Source organism: Physeter macrocephalus, chromosome 7, assembly GCF_002837175.3.
Source record: "Physeter macrocephalus isolate SW-GA chromosome 7, ASM283717v5, whole genome shotgun sequence".
NCBI lineage: Eukaryota > Metazoa > Chordata > Mammalia > Artiodactyla > Physeteridae > Physeter > Physeter macrocephalus.
The window spans coordinates 140,889,492-140,900,569 of NC_041220.1; the positions used below are offsets into that span (position 1 = coordinate 140,889,492).

The 11,078-nt window shown below is 41.5% G+C and overlaps 1 protein-coding gene across 5 annotated transcripts in view; it reads right to left on the reverse strand.

Moving 5' to 3' along the window:
- The window catches only part of ELF2 (E74 like ETS transcription factor 2), a 96,613-nt gene extending 86,024 nt beyond the window's left edge, over positions 1 to 10,589 (reverse strand). For 4 of the 5 annotated variants that reach the window (XM_024119174.3, XM_024119177.3, XM_024119175.3 and 1 more), the window contains exon 1: positions 10,350 to 10,521. The gene's annotated coding sequence lies outside the window, so the exon portion shown is untranslated. Of the gene's footprint in view, positions 1 to 10,349 lie in introns of all 5 variants that reach the window. The other variant, XM_024119173.2, reaches the window with a different exon arrangement.
- Positions 10,590 to 11,078: the final 489 nt, after the last annotated feature.

The following is an 11,078-nucleotide window of genomic DNA, read 5'->3' on the forward strand; positions in this document are numbered from 1 at the left end:
GATTCCATATATATGTGTTAGCATATGGTATTTGTTTTTCTCTTTCTGACTTACTTCAGAGCTTATTTTTTATTTGTTTTTTAGAAAGAAATATTGGCCTGCAATTCTGTATTAGCAAGAAACAAAGATTCTCAAGTATAGACTTTATATGCTAATTAAGATTTACCCATATTTACCTGGAACCAAAATATAAACTTTCTCATAATGTTAAATAAAAAGGCCCCTGCAGAAGCAACTAGGGGAAAATGTGCACCCAGTCTCTCACTCTGAGGCCTAAACTATAACTATTTACAAGATTATCTCCCTGTACCTAATTAAGCCAAGGTTTATACCTTCCCCACAGGCCCTGGATCATGGGTGCTTACAGGGCCTGTAGAATGTATAATGAATAGATCAATGAACAAACGCATGCTTATTCTTATTTGAAGGACTACATATCATCTTCTCCATTGTACCTGTGACTCTAATCACTGGGCAAGAATCTCTGCCGTTGCTATAATTGTACTACAAATTCAAAGTTTTACAGATATTGGGTTTTTGTTTTATTTTTAGATAGTTAAATTTCAAGGAAGAAACATCAGGAAAAAGTTACTTTCCCTTCTATTCTTTATAAAGCTAAAATCATTCATAGAAAATCCTAGAAATATTTATTCACACACAGGAGCTGTTAAACAATAAAATTATAGGACCTCCCTGGTGGCGCAGTGCTTAAGAATCCGTCTGCCAGTGCAGGGGACACGGGTTCGATCCCTGATCCGAGAAGATCCCACATGTCACAGAGCAACTAAGCCCATGCGCCGCAACTACTGAGCCTGTGCTCTAGAGGCTGCACGCTGCAACTACTAAAGCCTGAGCACCTAGAGCCCATGCTCCGCAACATGAGAAGCCACCACAATGAGAAGCCTTCACACTGCAACAAAGAGTAGCTCCCGCTCGCTGCAACTAGAGAAAGCCCACATGCAGCAACGAAGACCCAACGCAGCCAAAAGTAAAAATAAAAAAAAGAATAAAATTATATACTGGGCTGTAAATTAACTCTTTCGTCAAGAATGAAGGTCACTGAAATATTTTTCCACTGTTTTCCCACCACACTTAGAAAAAAATCGAAACTCTAACATGGTCTTTATAAAGATCAACCCAGGGGTAGCCCACCCCACCTCTCTGATCTCATTCATCCCTCATTTCTCTTTCACTGGCTTGCTGAGCTCCAGCCACACTGGCCCTATCCCTACAACATGCCAAGCTTATTCTGCACCTCCTGTTCTCTAGGCTACAAGGGTCTTCCAGATCATCCACAGACTGAATCCTCCTCACACATCATGCAGATCTCACTTCAAATACCACCTCTTCAGAGAGACATTTCCTTCATGGCTCCCCTCCCCCAAATTATATCACATTTCCAGGTAGCTGCCCCATCATTCTCTATTTGAGATCGCATTACCCTATTTTATTTGTTCACTATATTTATCATTCTCTAAAATTATCTTGTTTATATGTTTAATGCATGTCTCCTCTAACAGAATATAAGGTTCCATGAGAACAAGTACTGCATTTATCTTATTTACTACAATCTCTCAAGGACCTAAAATGAATAATACTATACTACTAAGTGTACAGGCTCATATGAAGATTTTGATATCTTATAACCATTCTAACTCATTATATTGCTCTCTTAGGCTTCTTCTGTTTTTCTCCTACCCATTAGCACCTACCATGAGAGAATTAAGCAGCAAGAAATATGGACAAACAAGTAGACTTTATACTGTATGATCAGTTCAGGGAATGAACTAAGGTTTCAGAATTAATGGCATGTCTTTCAAATTGTACACTGATCCTACTTTTCTATAAACACTAATAATTATAAGTAAATTGTTAATTATGTTTGAAAAGAAACTATCAGATGAAATTTAGCATTTATGAGTAATATACTTTCATGCATATCACGAAATACACATGAAAATACTGAATATAATTTAGAAATAAAGCAAACTCCATTTTAGGATTTAACACATAGTTTAGATATCATCTCCTATCTAAAATTTAATTTTATCTCCAAATACAGAAACCACATTTAAAGAATTAAAGGAAAGTATGACAACTGTAACTCATATAACTCATATCAATAAAGATACAGATATTATATTAAAAAAAAATAAAATGGAAATCCTGGAGTTGAAAAGTATAACAATTCTAGAGTTGAAAAGTATTAAGAACCAAAATTTTAAATTCACTAGCAGAGTTCAAAACGCAGATTGGAGATGACAGAAGAAAGAGCCAATGCACTTGAAGATATATCAATAGAAATTACCAATTCTGAAGAACAGAATTTTTTTTTTTAAATCTTTTAATGAACAGAGCCTCAGAGACTTACGAATACCATCAAGCATGCCAACATACATGTAATGAGAGTCCCAGAAGAAAAGGAAAGAGAGAAAAGGATAGAAAAAATACATGAAGAAACTATAGTTAAAACTTACCATGTGTTTAAAATATGGTAATCTCTACATTTAAGTTTACTGAATCCAAAGTAGGATTAACACATAGAGATCCGCACCTAGACATACCACAGTAAAATTGTTGACTAAAGACAGGAAATCTTGAACGCACAAAAAGAAAAATAACTCATCAGAAACAATGAAGGCCAGAAAGCAGGAGATGACATATTCAAAATGCTAAAAGGAAACAAATGTAACAAAGAATTCTATATCCAGCAAAACTATTCTTCAAAAATAAAGGCAAAATAAAAACAATTCCAAGAAACAAAGACTGAGATAATTTATTAATAACAGACTTTCCTTACAAGAAATCCAAAAGGAAGTCCACCAGACTGAAAGGAATAACCAGCCCATAACTCAAACACATAAAAAGAAATAAAGATCACATAAACGGTAAATACATGGTAAATATTTAAAAAAAAAAAACTTTAAAAATACTTGTTCTTTCCTTAACTATCTTTAAAGACATACAGTCGCATTAAAATATTATAAAACTGTACTGTTGGGCTTCTAGAACATAAAAATTTAATATGCGTGACAATACTAACAGACAGGAGGGGGGAGAAAATGGAGCAAATTTTCTATATTTTACTACAATTAAATTAGTCAATTCTGAAGTAAACTGTGATAAATTAAGACATACACTGTAATCCCTAAAGCAACCTAAGAAAATAACTAAAAAATCCAGTTAAGAAACTAACAAAGGAATTAAAATGATACCCTGGAAAATATCTAGTAACTCCAGAACAGGGAGTAGAAGACAATCAAAAAAATAAAAAAGAAATGAGACGTATGGAAAGTAACTAGCAAAACCGCATAAATCTGAATATCAACTATTACATTAAATGTGAACAGATTAAACCTTCCAATCAAAAGGTAGAAGTGGTCAAACTATTTTTTTTAAATAGGCATTTTAACTACATACTGTAAGACACACTTCAGATTCAAAAACAAATAAGTGGAAAGGAAAAAGACAGAAAAAGATACAGAATGCAAACAGTAAGCACAAGAGAGCTGGAGTAGCTACACTAACACCAGACAAAATACTACTATAAGATGTATGTATGTGTATTATTATATATGCATATCATACCTAACACCAGTGCCCCAAAAATATGAAGCAAAAATTGACAGAACTGGCCTTCCTTGGTGGTGCAGTGGTTGAGAATCCACCTGCCAATGCAGGGGACACGGGTTCGAGCCCTGGTCTGGGAAGATCCCACATGCTGCGGAGCAACTAAGCCCCGTGCACTACAACTACTGGGCCTGCGCTCTAGAGCCCGTGAGCCACAACTACTGAGCCCACGTGCTGCAACTACTGAAGCCGGCACGCCTAGAGCCCGTGCTCCGCAATAAGAGAAGCCACCACGATGAGAAGCCCGCGCACCACAAGGAAGAGTAGTCCCCGCTCGCCGCAACTAGAGAAACCCCGCGCACAGCAACGAAGACCCAATGCAGCCAAAAATAAATAACTTTATAAAAAAAAAATTTTGACAGAACTGAAAGGAAAAATAGACACTTCAATAATAATAGAGATTTTAGAATCTCACTCTCAATAATTAATAGAATAGCTAGACAGAAAATAAGCAGAAAGAACCAACCTGACCTGACACCTATAAAACATTCCACCCAACAAAACCTTTCTAGCACACAAAGAACATTCTTTTTTTTTTCTTTTCATTTTATTTATTTATTTATTTTTTTGGCTGCATCGGGTCTTAGTTGCAGCATGAGGGATCTTTCGTTGCCACGCACAGGCTTCTCTAGCTGTGGTGCACGGGCTTCTCTCTAGTTGCGGCATGTGCGTTTTGTTCTCTAGTTGTGGTGCATGGGCTCCAGGGCACATCGGCTCCATAGTTTGCGGCACACAGGCTCTCTTGTTGAGGCGCAGGGGCTTAGTTGCCCTGCAGGCTTAGTTGCCCCACAGCACGTGGGATCTTAGTTCCATGACCAGGGACTGAACCCGTATCCCCTGTGAACCCGTATCCCCTGCACTGGAAGGCGGATTCTTTACCACTGGACTACCAGAGAAGTCCCGAACATTCTTCATAATAGATTACATACTAGGCGGTAAGAATGTCTCAATAAATTTAAAACGAGAAAAATACAAAGTATATTCTCTTACCACAGGGGAATTAAATTAGAAATTAGCAACAATGAAATTTAGGGAATCCCCAAATAACTGGAAATTAAACAATACGTTTCTAAATAACCCATGGGTCAAAGAAGAAAGCACAGAGGAAATTAGGAAATATGAATGAAAATTTTAAAAAGCAGAACTTATAAAAACATATGGCAGCTAACAATGTTTGGAAGGAAACGTAGGCCTATATCAGAAAAGAAGAAAGATCTCAAATCAATAACCTAAGCTTCTACCTTAAGAAACCAGAAAGAGAAAAGCAAACAAAGTCTCAAGCAAGCAGAAGGGAGGAAATTATAAAGATTAAAATGGAAATCAGTGAAGTAGAAAACAGAAAAAAAACTGGGAAAAAAACAATTAAACCAAAACTTTTTACTTTGAAAAGAGCAACAAAACTCACAAACCTTTAGCTAAAATGACCAAGTAAAAAAGAGAGAAGAGGGCTTCCCTGGTGGCGCAGTGGTTGAGAGTCTGCCTGCCGATGCAGGGGTCACGGGTTCGTGCCCCAGTCCGCGAGGATCCCACATGCCACGCAGAGCGGCTGAGCCCGTGAGCCATGGCCGCTGAGCCTGTGCATCCGGAGCCTGTGCTCCGCAACGGGAGAGGCCACAACAGTGAGAGACCCGTGTACCGCAAAAAAAAAAAAAAAAAAAAAGAGAGAGAGAGAGAAGACACATGCTGCCAAAATTAGGAATGAAAGAGCAACAACACTACCTATGCTTGCAAAATTAAAAGCATATATAGGAATATTATAAAGTGTATGCCAAAAATATTAAACAGCTTAGAGGAAACAGATAAATCCCTAGAAACACAATTACCAAAACTAATTAATTTAAAACTTAGCAAAAAATCTGAATAGATCTATAACAAGAAACTGAATTAGTAGTTTAAAAATTTCCCAAAAAGAAAAATCTAGGCCCAGATGCCTTACTGGCGACTTCTATCAAATATATCCAAGGAGGTAGCAATACCAATCCTTCACAAACTCTTACAGAAAATAGAAGAGGTAACACTTCCGAATTTATTCTGGGATTAATATGTATTATTATGTTACAAAATCCAAAGACATCACAAGAAAACTACAGACCAGTATCTTCCATAAATATAGACACAAAAATGTTCAATTAAACATTAGCAAACTAAATCGAGCAACATATAATGAGAATTATATACCATGACCAAGTGGGATTTATCCCAGGACTATAAGGCTGGTTTAGTTGCTAAAAATCAATTAAAATTATACACTATATTAGTGGAATAAAGGACAGAAACCACATGATCATCTCAGACATTAAGGTGACAACCATTCTGGTTTGTCTGGGACTGAAGGGTTTCCCAAGATGCAGGTCTTCCAGCACTAAAACCAGGACAGTCGTGAGCAAACCGCGACAGCTGTTCTTGCTAAGATATGCAGAAAAAGCATCTGATAAAATCCAATACCCATTCATGATAAAAACTCTGAACAAAACAGAATTAAAAAGGAAACTTCTACCACGTATAGAAATCTGCTATACAACACTCTGTTTATAGTTAGCCACACTGTACTGTATTCTTAAAAAGTTAAGAGGGTACATCTCATGTTAAGTTTTCTTACCACAATAACATTTTTTTAAGTTTTATGTAAAAGATTTGTATACTTAAAATTTTAAAACATCACTTAGAAAAATTAAAGATCAATAAATTTTTAAAAAATTTCATGTTCATGTATTAGAAAACTCAATATTGTAAGATGGTAATTCATCCCAAACTGATCTACAGATTCAATGCATTCCACATCAAAATTCCAAAACTTTTTACGCAGACACTGGCAAGTCGATTTTAAAATTTTTATATATAACCACAATAGCCACAATTTTCAAAAGTAAGAACAAAATTTAAGAGCTTACACTACCTGGTTTCCTAAATTACCATAATGCACAGTAATCAAGACAGGGTGGTACTAGCCAAAGGACAGACATACAGATAATGCAACAGAATTGAAAGTCCAGAATTTAATATTTACAATTACAATCAATGGAAAAATGACAGTCTTTTCAACAAACGGTGCTAAGACAACCCATATATATAACAGGTGAATTTAGACCCTTATTTCACACCATACACAAAAATTAACTCAAAATAGATCACAAATCTACACATAATAGCAAAATCTATAAAACATCTAGAAGAAAACAAAGGAGAAAATCCTCAAGATCTTGGATGAGGGAGAGTTCTTAAAACAACAAAAGCATGATCCATAAAAGAAAAATTGGGAAATTAAGCTCCATCAAAATTAAAACTTTTGTACTTCAAAAGACTCCAGTAAAAATGAAGAAAAAAGGGCTTCCCTGGTGGCACAGTGGTTGAGAGTCCGCCTGCCAATGCAGGGGACCCGGGTTCGTGCACAGACTGGGAGAAAATATTTGTAAATCATGTATCTAAGAAAGGACTTACATCCAGAATGTATAAAAAACTCTTATAACTCAATTATAATAAGACAAGCGGCAAAAGATTTGAATAGCTATTTCACCCAAAAGGATATATGAATGAATATCATATGAAAAAATGCTTAACACCTTACATCTTTAGGAAGAATGCAAATTAAAATCACAATGACTTAAAACACTTCACACCCAGTACAATGGCTAAAATAAAACAGACAATAACAAGTGTTGACAAAGGTGTGAAAAAACTGTAACTCTCACACATAGCTGTTAGGAATATAAAATGTAAGGCCACTTTCAAAAACAGTTTGGCAGCTTCTTAAAAAGTTAAACAGATGACCCAGCAATTCTATTCCTAGGCATCTATCCAAGAGAATGAAACCATATGTCCACATAAAGACTCGCACTCAAACTTTCAAGCTTCATTATATGCAACAGTCAAAAACTGGAAACAATCCAAATGCCCATCAACTGGTCTACAGATAAACAAAATATGGTATAACCACACATTAAAATACTATTCAGTAATAAAAAGGAACAAAATACTGACACATGCTACAATATGGATGACTCTCCAAAACACTATGCTAAGTGAAAAAAGCCAGGTGCAAAAGACTACATGTTGTACATTTCCATTTATACGAGAGATAAAGGCAAATTTAGAGAAATGAAACACAAATCAGTGGTTGCCTGGGGCCAGGAGTGAGAGTAAGGGTTAACGGCAAACAGGCTAGAGAGAATTTTCAGAAGTTATAACACGTTCTAAAATTGGCTTGTGGTGATAATTTAAGAACTCAATATATTTATTAAAAAATCATTGAATTTTCACTCAGGATTAATTTTTGGTATTAAATGATAACTCAAAAAGCTAATTTTTTAAAAAGTGTATATATCCAAGAGAAATGAAAACATATTCACACAAAAACTTGTACACAAATGTGCATAGCAGCATTACTTGTAATAGCTAAAAAGCAGAAACTCAAATGTCCATCAACTAATTAATGGATACATAATATGTGGTATATCCATACAATGGAATATTACTCAGCAGTAAAAAGAAATGAAATAATAACACGTTACAATGTGGATGAATTCTGAATACATTATGCTAAATCAAAGAATGCAATTATGAAAGATCACACATTGTATGATTCCATTTATAGAAAATGTCCAGAGTAGGCAAATCTATAGAGACAGAAAGTAGTTAGCAGCTGCCTAGGGCTGGGGGTTCTTGGGGGAAATTGAGAGTGACAGCTAATGGGTATGAGGTTTCTTTTTGGGGGGGTGATGAAAATGTTTTAAAACTGATGATGGTGATAGTTTCACAACTCTGTGAATATATTAAAAACCACTGAACTGTACACTTTAAAGTGATGAATCGAATGGTAGGTGAATTATATCTCAATAAAGCAGTTACCAAAAACAACAGCAATAAACCTCGGTGTACGATCTGTGAGCAGGTGAAGCCATCAGCGCTGGTAAGGCCCTACCACAGCTGCAGTTACCCACCTATCTACTTAGGACAGAAAAATCTCAAAGTTACAAATTCTTTCCAACCTACTGTGATTATTTCGTAAATGAGTTTGTGTGTCTGAGATGAAAAGCAATGATTTATCAAAACAATTAGTTCAGTCACTAAGCTTAAAAAACAGATTGATATTAAATTTTCAAATTTCAAATGCCCAAGATATATCAGTTTTCTACTTCATGTGTTTACTAGGAGATACACCTCAATAATATTCATATGAGCTCACTGTGTAAACTGTATTACATCATATTTAAACTTTATTCCTAAACCCCTTTAAATGTAATTCAATAGTTTCCAGTCTTATATAAAGTCATTCTACCTTTGGAAGAAAGGAAGAAACTCTGAAGCTCAAATATCCAAACCTATCTTAGTAAAGCATACATTCTTCTGTGCATTCTGTCACTATTCTGTGATTATGGCACTAGACAAAGTACATCATTTACCTCTCGATACAGACCCACAGATAAAAAGAAAAAGCAAATCTGATTACCAAACACCAGATTACTATTCTATCCTCACCGGATTAAAATTTAAACCACACGGCTGAAATAAATGTTCATGAAGACAAAAAAGGGGGTGAAATTCAGTTTTACAATAAAGTGTTCCCCTCTTACTCCTTTAATGAAGCACTAAGAACGTAAAGAAAGGCTATTCTGCACGTAGCCAGCTCCTAGAAAAAAAGAGCGCCCGGGATGCTGGCACATGGGAAACACTAGAAACTATGCAATCTGGATTACTCCTGCGGTAGTGGAATATTTCCCTTTATTGACGTGAAATAAAAATGCCCAAGTAGAGCAAGAGGGGACTCGGCTGCCCTGCTCGCAAAGCTGCTCGGGCAGTCAGTACCAGCCCTGGCCGAGCCCTTACCGTCCTCCTCCCGCGTCCTCCACCCCCCCACCCCCCCACCCCCCCGCCAACATCCAGGAGCAAGGTCCCTGAGGGCCAGCTTCGCGAAGAGAAGATCCAGAAGGCGGTCACTGGACGCGCGTGTTACAGAGCCCATTTTTGTTTTGTTTAAAAAGCAGATTCCTATCAGAGCCCAGCCTCCCCACTCCCGGGGGGATAGGGGGAAGTGGCAGCAGGGGGCCGGCGTGCAGAGCGAGAATAAAAGAATGACCGAGTACAACCTGCCATGCCAGCTAACGGCGGAGGGCAGGAAAGGTAAGAGGCGGCGATGAGGCCCGACGGGGAAAGAAACTGGTCTCCAGCCCTCCACGCCACCCCACGCGGCCGGAGCCTCCCAGGTCCCGCCCCGGGCTCGCCGCCCTGCCCCGGCGCCGGCCGCAGCCTCCCGCCCTCCCCGACCCTCCCAGGACGCGCTTCCTCCGGAGCCGGACCCCCGCCCTGGCCTCCTCGCGGGATAAGGCGGGTCAGTTCAGTCCGCTTCTCGGCAGAGGTGACTCGCGCGGCGGTGTAAACACTGCGAGACCAGCTGCGCGGGGCCCATCCCCCCCGCCGGGGTCCGTAACCTCTTCGCGCAGCCCTGCCCGGCACCCCGCGCTCTCCGCGGGCGGGCGCGCCGCCCGCCTTCCCCTTTCTCCCAAGTCCCGCTCCCCGACCGCTGCCCGGGGGCACTCAGCCTCCTTCCCCAGCTCCCGGCCGGTGTCACCGCCACAGCCTCCGGAAAACCCTCCGCAAACCCCGGAGCCAACAACACAGGGGCGGGGGCGCGGAGGGAGGCGGTGGCACTCAGGACGGCGAGGCTTTCTCGCCGCACCCTCCGCGCTCCCTCGCACCAGCCTCGGCGGCCCGCGCGCTCTTACCTGTTCTCCGCGTCGCCCGGGAAGACCGCCGCTTCGCCTTCCCTCCCGGCAGGGCCGCGGACTAGCCGCCGCCGCCGCCGCCGTTGGCCGGGCGTCCGGAGGGAGCCGGGGCCTCCCCGGCTGCCCGAGCCGCTCCACTGGGAGAGGAGGAGACAAAACAGCGGCGCGCCGCCCCGCGCAGAGCCCCCCGCCCGCGCCACCCCGCCGACCCCCCCCAACCGCCAAGGCGACGGCGGCGACACTGAGCCCGGCGCGGGGAGCAATGGTGGCCCCCGCCCTCGCCCCGCTCCCGGCCCCCTCCCTCCACCCCCCGCCTCGGCTCCTCCCCCTCGGCCTCCAGCCGCCGCCAACAGGACAGTCGAGTCCGCCTCCCCCACCCCGCCCGCTCCGAGCGCTCCTCCCCTCCCCGCGCGGCGAGGGGGGGCGGCACCGCCAGTCACCGCCGCGCCTGTCAAACCCGGGCCGGCTATTTATACCCCGCGGGGCCCCGCCGCCCTCGGCCCCCACCAGCCCGCCCCCCAGGCCTCGGTGGCTCTCTCGCATCTCGCCCGCCCTGTAGCCCCCAACTTCTCCCAAGCCCGCCTTCTCAGGTAAAGACTCTCGCCACTTGTCCCGCTCCCTGCTCGGGGCTGCCCCGTCCTGCTCCCGACTCCGGCCCCGGCCCGGGACTGGCGCGGGGGCTCCCAAGCGCGGGCAGGCGTGTAGGGGCGCGCGTGCACCTGCAGCGGC